This window comes from Heptranchias perlo, chromosome 38 (assembly GCF_035084215.1).
Source record: "Heptranchias perlo isolate sHepPer1 chromosome 38, sHepPer1.hap1, whole genome shotgun sequence".
Lineage (NCBI taxonomy): Eukaryota > Metazoa > Chordata > Chondrichthyes > Hexanchiformes > Hexanchidae > Heptranchias > Heptranchias perlo.
The window spans coordinates 17,682,699-17,690,303 of NC_090362.1; the positions used below are offsets into that span (position 1 = coordinate 17,682,699).

General features: G+C 44.4%; 1 protein-coding gene across 1 annotated transcript in view; it reads right to left on the reverse strand.

The window, feature by feature from the left end:
* LOC137304597 (AT-rich interactive domain-containing protein 3A-like) overlaps positions 1-6,202 on the reverse strand; it is a 32,918-nt gene extending 26,716 nt beyond the window's left edge. Inside the window, exon 1 of the mRNA XM_067973239.1 lies at positions 5,958-6,202. The gene's annotated coding sequence lies outside the window, so the exon portion shown is untranslated. The remainder of the gene's footprint in view (positions 1-5,957) is intronic.
* Positions 6,203-7,605: the final 1,403 nt, after the last annotated feature.

Genomic DNA, 7,605 nt, shown 5'->3' on the forward strand with positions numbered 1-7,605 from the left:
AAATTGCAGTTGAAAAGAAAGACTGAAGAAGATAGGAATTCTGCAGCTTTCAGATTCTGCCCTCACTGTTTTCAGTGTCAATCATAGGGAACCAAATTTAGATTCCCTTCTTAGAATACAAAACCTTGCTTACAATATCTAAAATCACATGGCCGTAGTATATTACCACAAGCATCCTATGCTGGAGTAGGGATAGAAAGTATTACCTTGTCTCGTAATAAGTCAGGAATCCTCGAACATAGTACAAAGCCTAACTGTTCTGATCTTATATAACTTCTACCCATTAAAGTCCACAGATAACTGACCATGCAGTCCCTTTAAGAACCCATATGGTGACACTTTGAAACTCAACAGAAAGCTGGCTGCCGCCTGAGATGCCTACTCTGTGTCAAATTAATCGCCTTTATGGAATTTTATATTCGAGCTGTAAGGAGAGGGCTCCTTCTTTATATTAACTTTTAGCAATGGGAGCCATGAGCAGGCTTCAGTGACTTAATCGGTGAGCTCAACACTTGTAAAAATGAGATTTCCCAAGGTGGTGTCACTCTCACCTCTGAGTCAGAAGGTCATGGGTTCAAGTCCCACTCCAGAGGACTTGAGCACAAAAATCTAGGCCGACTCTCCCGGTGCAATACTGAGGGAGAGCCGCACTGTCGGAGGTGCCGTCTTTCAGATGAGACATTAAACCGGCGCTGCGTCTGTCCTCTCAGGCGGACATAAAAGATCCCATGGCCCTATTTCGAAGAGGAGTTCTCTCTGGTATCCTGTCCAATATTTATTTCTCAACCAACGCCGAAAGCAGATGAGCTGGTCATTCATTTCATTGCTATTTGTGGGATCTTGCTGTGCGCAAATTGCGTGCCGCGTTTCCTACATTACAACAACACTTCAAAAATATTTCATTGGCTGTCAAGCACCTTGGGACGTCCTGGGGTTGTGAAAGGCGCTATATAAATGCAAGTCCTTCTTTCTTTTTGTTTGCAACTGTGGGCGACGATGATCTTGAAAGACGGAATTGTTTACAATCGCGGGGCAAGGCAACGGGGTCGGGAGGTTGAACCACAAGACCCACGATGAACAGAAAATTGGCTCAGCGAGGTCCACTCATTGTGGTGTTTCAGGGCGAATCACGGCCTTCAGTGGTACTGTTCTTGAGAAGGGATTTTCACCACAGAACCCAATTATGAAAAACATGATTCACTGAAGAGTCCCTCTCTCATTCTCTGTTGGTTGTAGGTGCTGGTCACATGGGGCGGGGGACAGATTGGGGTGGGATTCCTGAGCAGCTGAATTCACCAGCAAGAACGGTTCATTTTTGTTTTCTCTTTTGACGATATTTTCTCCCCTCCTTAGTCCCCCAGATAGTCAGCGGTCTTAGCTGCCCGGCCCGCGGGGCCATTATTCAGGTGCAAGCCTCAATCGCAAGGCCTGTCAGCCTATCGGACCACGGAGAACATCACAGCCAAGCCTGATCCTGTCCTCGTCTGAAGTCCACAAAAAGCAGGAGGAGCGGCCGTGCAGCAATGGGGAATGGGAACCCTGGCAGATGTTTCCCTTCTCGAACCCTGTGGCCAGCTGTGGCCTCCCCACCACTCTCCTGGCTGAGATCAGTAAACCCAGCACACAGAGAGCGGGTCGAAGCTGGGGGCTTCCCGATAGGCATGGCTCAGATATGGAAACTTCACCTCAGAATTGTAGGGATTGGCTGTCCTACCGTGTACATCACATTGCGCTCCACATTGCCGGGCACACCACCTCCTGCCAGCCAGCTTCCAGACTGTGCATTTTCTAAGGAAGGTTCATACACTAAACACCAGCAGTTAAATAAATGCAGCCAACCAGCATCTATCTGCATTCTAAGAGCTAAGCCAGTGCCAAACTATGCTGAGATTGTAGCACACATGGTTGCAATGTTACAGGATAACATATATGCAATAGTTCAACAGACCATCACTTCCTGCTTACTGACTTATTTCAATACTGTATTTATGAGGCAGTTTAGAGTATCAGGAGAGCAGCATTCAAACGGAAAAGAGAAAAGCAAGGCTTGCATTTATATAGCAGCCTTCACAACCTCAGGACGCCCAAAGCACTTTACAGCCAATGAAGTACTTTTTGAAGTGTTATCATTCTTGTAATGTAGGAAACACGGCAGCCAATGTGTGCACAGCAAGATCCCACAAATGAAACAGATAATCTGTTTTAGGTGTTGGTTGAGGAATACATATTGACCAGGACACGGGGGAGAACTCTCCTGCTCTTCTTCAAATAGTGGCCACAGGATCTTTTATGTCCACCCGAGGGGGCAGACGGGTCCTCGGTTTAACGTCTCATCCGAAAGACGACACCTCCGACAGCGCAACACTCCCTCAGCACTGCGCTGGGGGCGTCAGCCTAGATTTTGTGCTCAAGTCTCTGGAGTGGGACCACGAACCCACAGCCTTCTGACTCAGAGGCGAGAGTGAAACATTGGAGGGGGACCTGCTCTCTGTGCTGCTTCCAATGCTAGCTTTCCATTTCTGGCACTGCCAGAGGTACAAGTTCCACCTCGTCTGCGGGAGAACAGCGTGTCTGCGCCGCTCAAAGCAAAGTTAAAACCACCGTAAGCCTTCTTGGTGAATTCCCATTCCATTTTTGCTTTCCTGCTGTAACACAGCAAAGTATAGGAGAAGGGATGGGGTGGGATTTTATTAACAATTTTACTCGCAGTTCAAAAACCACACATCATGCTTTTATCAAAATTAGAATGTGTGGTCATTATCCTCTAAAGTTTTTTGCTTTTGTGGGCCACTTAGGTACATGCCCTGAACCCTGGGTGACAGAAGTCACCGCAAAAATACTTAACTGGCTGTAAAGCGTTTTGGAAGGTCCTGAGATTGTGAAAGGCACTATATAAATGCAAGCCTTTCTTTTACTAACAGTCTCGAGTGTTCTGATTCAGGCTTTAATCTATCAAGGAGGAGCTAAAAAAACAGCCGTTTCCAAACCTCCAACGGCACAGAATTCAAAACAGGGTAAACCAATGAGCAAGAAATACAAGTGAAAATAGAACTCGAGTTGCCTGGGCTGAGTGGGCTGGGATCGTCCTGTTTGAACTCCATGGACCCTAACAGACCAATCTCACACAACTGACAGACCTCTCTATTTTTAACATTTCCAAGGCTGCAACTTGACTTTTTGCTAACCTTGGACATTAGCATAAAATCATAGAGAGCACAGGAGGAGGCAATTCAGCCCATTTACACCCTGTGTTATGCTTGCTTCTCAACTGTTCTGATCTCCTCTAATCCCATTCCCCCACCCTGTTCCCATATCATATCCTTTTATATTCTTACATATAGTTTGTTATCCATTAACAGTATAATGCGACTAGTTATTAGTATGGTATATTGATGTAATCAATTGTAGAATATCTACCTGTAACTAAAGATGTGTTTTTTAAAATAAGTTTTTAAGTCAGTAGAAAATGTCCAGCCAAGGAAAGCGATTTTTAGCTTTCATAGAAAATTGGAGAGATCCAATCCTGGAAACTCATTGAAAAAGTAAATTATCTAATTCATCCACTGTAAACCAATGATCCTGATCACACAGAATAGAAACTTCCTTAGAATTTTATAAGCAAGACCCCAGTTTTGCATTTTCATGGGAAGAGACTCATGCAAGCACCAAAACATGGGATTGGCAGAAACGACTAAAGTTAATTGATTCATTTTTGCAGGTTACGTGATGCTCTGACGATGGTCCATAATCGTCACCTTTCCTGGGGGAGTGGTGCGAAGTGCCAAATATAAAATGACAGCCACAGCAGTGGGGTATTTATAGGCGGGCTCACGTGTACAAGTTACATACACTGTGCTGTAAAGCAGTGGCATATTGAGAGATTAAGAGGAAAAAAACAATGAAAGATAATATATTTAAATAGGGCCCGACCACATCTCTCAGACTCCTCGCAATGTTTCACAGACAATGAATGAAGATGAAGGCACACCTTCGGAATCAAGATACTGCCTTACAGCAAATTGCTGAATCTGCGCCACTCAGTAAAATCGAGCTGGCTCCATGCAAAAATCCCAGGGCAAATCTCATAAATTTCCACCCTTGCCACGTGTTTCCAGCTCAAGCACCACCAAGTTTGCATTTAAAAAAAAAATCCCAGAGGCAGTTAAAATGTTGGTTTCTGAGCAATAACAGAAGTTAAAATGTTATGGACACACGCGCGATTAACGTTATGCGCCCTTATTGGGGTTTCATTCTTTCGGTGATGGGGGTGTCAGACCACCAAAATGACATGATGAACGGAAAGGCATCATGTGATTTGTAGGGTAGTTTTATTTTGATGTGTACATATTACATATTACATGTGCATTTATAGCCACAGAAACATAACTGAACTATAAAACATCAAATACCATCAACAAGTTTAACTTTTTACTTTTAATGTTTTATTATATGAATATATATAGGTAAATAAATAGAAAGAGATAGTTCTTTCAAATCGACCTTTGGTTATATAAGTAAATTAACACGTTTCAGAAATTCTATTCTGGCCATTTAATGTTAAATGGAGGATTTTTAATGGAGGGGGTTTTGATTCATATAGAAATCGCCAAGTGTAAAGGGAAAGGGGCTCGCCGCTGGGATTTAAATTCGAGGTCGGGGGAGGGGGGATGATTTCGACCGAGAAGGACTTTGATAACCCGGCAATTCCGCGATCAGGAGTAGGTTCACTGCGGGCAGCGGCCGCGTCAGTTTCAGCGGAGAAAGCGACACGAAACTGAATCGACTCCGGGATTGTTAATTCTCACAGCTCGTCAATTTCAGCTCAGCTCCGGCTGAGAAATTCGGCCCCAATCCCGCAGGTTCTGCGCGGAACGACAAAGTCTCGGAGGTCGGCTGAAGCAAGATTGTCACTTTCCACGGTTTAAAGAAAAGTTCGAGAGAGAGAGACACAGAGACAGAAAGAGATAGAGACAGAGACACAGAGAGAAAGAGACAGACAGAGAGAGAAAGAGACAGACAGAGAGAGAAAGAGACAGACAGAGAGAGAAAGAGACAGACAGAGAGAGAAAGAGACAGACAGAGAGAGAAAGAGAGAGACAGAGACAGAGAGAGACAGACAGACAGAGAGAGAGAGACAGACAGAGAGAGAGAGACAGAGAGACAGAAAGAGAGAGAGAAAGAGTCAGAGAGACAGAGACAGAGACAGACAGCGAGAAAGAGACAGACAGAGAGAAAGAGACAGACAGAGAGAAAGAGACAGACAGAGAGAGACAGAAAGAGAGACACAGAGAGAAAGAAAGAGAGAGACAGAGACAGAAAGAGACAGAGAGAGAGAAAGAGACAGAGTCAGAGAGAGAGAGAAAGAGACAGAGAGAGAGAAAAAGAGAGACAGAGAGAGAGAGAGACATAGAGAGAGAAAGAGATAGATAGATAGAGAGAGAGAGAGACATAGAGAGAGAGAGAAAGAGATAGAGAGAGAGAGACAGAGAGAGCAAATGCAAATCTGTAAAACACAACTCCCCTCTGATCCATTATAGGATCCAATACTCCAGCGAACAATCCCGTTTGATCGAACAAAATTCTTAAAATTTTCATGGGAAGGTTTGGTTCAAAGAAAACATTTATTATTTTAAACACCCCCCACCCCCCCAAACACAATCAGTCACTGTACTTGAACGGTATGCAATGGACAAGGGAGCGGTCAGTAAGCAAGAAAAAGATCACCTCTTTTTACATTTCTGATCACAATTGTTAAGCAATGAAATCCTTTCCTTCGAACCCAGACTCCCAACCGAACTAAAAGCACATGCAAAAAAAAAACCCCCCCCCCCGGTCTAGCTCATCGCCTCTACACAGAAAAAAACCGCAGCCTTTCCCACGCACAGCAAGCTGACATACCCCCAACCCTCCGACTTGCTTTCCCCCCCCCCCCACCTCTCTTGTAAATCGAAGCATACTTCTCTGCTCAAACTTTTTTTTCTAAAAGCTGCCTCTTGCAATCCGCACTTGTCCCGGTGGACTCGGTCAGTGCACCGCCGCTGCCCGCGGTGACTCCCATTTGCCTCTCTGTGTCTCTGCTTCACTTTACACTATATTCATACAGAGAGATTATCTCCCGACCAATCCCCCTTACCATCGGCGTCTTACTGCTGTTCACATTGCCTGTGTTGTCCACCATGGCGAGTCACAGATAAGATGCATGTACAAAAAAAAAACAAAAAAAAAAAATAAGCGCGGATTCCAGCTAAAAAGCAAAAAAAAAAAACAAAAGGATTATATTTAAAAAATCACCAGCCCTTGCCCCTAATTGCTTGCATTTTCTCTAAACACTATTAAATATCAATCCCAGCATGCAACAAGTATGAACACTCGCGCCTGCGTGCATCTGGGTCACTATTTGAGAACCTAATACATGCAAATATATGGACATGTCTATTTGAATGTAATTAAATGGTGCTGTCCGGTTTCAGAAGGAACGAGGGGGGGCGAAGTGTGATGTGTGTGTGTGTATAGCTGGCTGCACGATCAGCCTTCACCCAATCTTCTTGCCACATTTGCACTTTGGGTGCAGTGAGACCCTGGAAATTAATCTGAATGTAAAGGGGCTTCTCTGTGCTGGAGCAGAGTTTGCAGTGGGGATGGCGGTGATATTATAGGCGAGTGTTGTTGATCTCCATACAGGAGAAGGAAGGCAAATATTAAACTTCAGCCTTTTGTCTCTCAAAGTTGTGTGGCTGTATCATTTTTTTTTATTATAAGGAGATGGACACCCTCCCTCCCTCCCTTCGTGGAAAAGATATCAGTTTCTCTCCCCACAGATGCTGCTGAATGTTTCCAGATTTGTGTGTGTGTGTGTGTGTGTTTATCTCCCTGCTCACCTACACCTTCTGTACCACACCTCACACACCGCAGGCCCATGTGATCGTTCATTCAACCATGTGAAATGCAGGGTGTCAAACTATTAATAATAAACAGAAAATGCTGGAAATACTCAGCAAGTCAGGCAGCATCTGGAGAAAGAAACATTTTCACAGACGCTGCCTGACTCGCTGAGTGTTTCCAGCATTTTCTGTTTTTTTTATATTTCAGATTTCCAGCCTCTGCAGTATTTTGCTTTCTGGGCTAAAAGGGTCGTATCATTTCCTCGAGGTTAAACACACGAATTGTGCATTGAACGGATTAAAGCCACTTGCTGAAACAAATCACTTGCCCTATTAATTGGACTGTGATTTCATCTACAAGCCCAGGGTACCCTGTCATATTGAAATGTTCGTAGACTATAATAGTGGCTGTGGAGGGATTCCCGTGAGAATTGTTTATTATACCATCTGAGCCCGAAGCTTTGCCGCTCTGGTTCCAATTGCAGGATTCTGCATTTTGTTCTGATTATACCGGCAGAGTTGGTTACTTTCGCCGAAAGAATATCTTTTGGGGAGTTGTCAGCCCTTCTCCCTGTATCAGAATAACCGACTGAAACTATCTTTGTGTTGGGGTTGGCAGTGTAACCAAGCACAAGTCTGGGCAGGCAGCAAGGTGAAACTAATTGGATAGCTCTTTCAAAGAGCCGGCAGGCACAGGTAAGATGGGCCGAGTGGCCACTTTCTG